Below are 680 nucleotides of genomic sequence, written 5' to 3'. Positions count from 1 at the left end.
ACCATCCTGACCGACTAGTGCTCCAAGAAGGCTGATACAGAATTTGGATATGTCATGCAGGATGAACCCAATGGCACAGTCACAGAGCCCCAACCCTGGACACATCTGACTACGGGCTTCCCAAGGACAGTATTAAAAGACAAATCTATCCTGATGTGTCCTTCTAAATGGAAAAAATAAACAAATTTGTCTCTGTGTCTCTTATCATTCTATCCTTAGAGAGATGGAGTGACCCATCTGGTGATTTTGGAAGGAGAATCTGAGTGTATTAGCCCAACCACATTCACTTAGGATTTGTTGCCTATGAGGAATAAACATTCTCTTTGACTGTTCCTTCAGGTTCTGTGGTGGAGAGAAGGAGGGAAAGAAGGGAGACAAGTCTTCTCTGATCCCAACTTGTTCTTGGTCCTAAGCTGCCCTGGATAAATTCTTAGGTTCAGTATTAAGAGCTCCATTTTTCTGGGTTATGGGTTACTTTCTCCAGCCATGCCCTCGTCTTTATCTGCAATATTACATTGTCTTCCTTCTCAATTTTTTAGAATTTTTATAGAAATCAGAGTGATGCTGATTATTTTACCATCTCAAAATCCCAATAGACAGAAGAGTGTGAACTATAGAGAATAACACAGAGTATTTAGAGTAACTTTAATTCCACCAATAAGTAAAATTTAATTGAATTG

This window comes from Pteropus vampyrus, unplaced genomic scaffold, assembly GCF_000151845.1.
Source record: "Pteropus vampyrus isolate Shadow unplaced genomic scaffold, Pvam_2.0 Scaffold45, whole genome shotgun sequence".
Taxonomy (NCBI): Eukaryota; Metazoa; Chordata; class Mammalia; order Chiroptera; family Pteropodidae; genus Pteropus; species Pteropus vampyrus.
Note: the sequence above shows the minus strand (reverse complement) of the source record.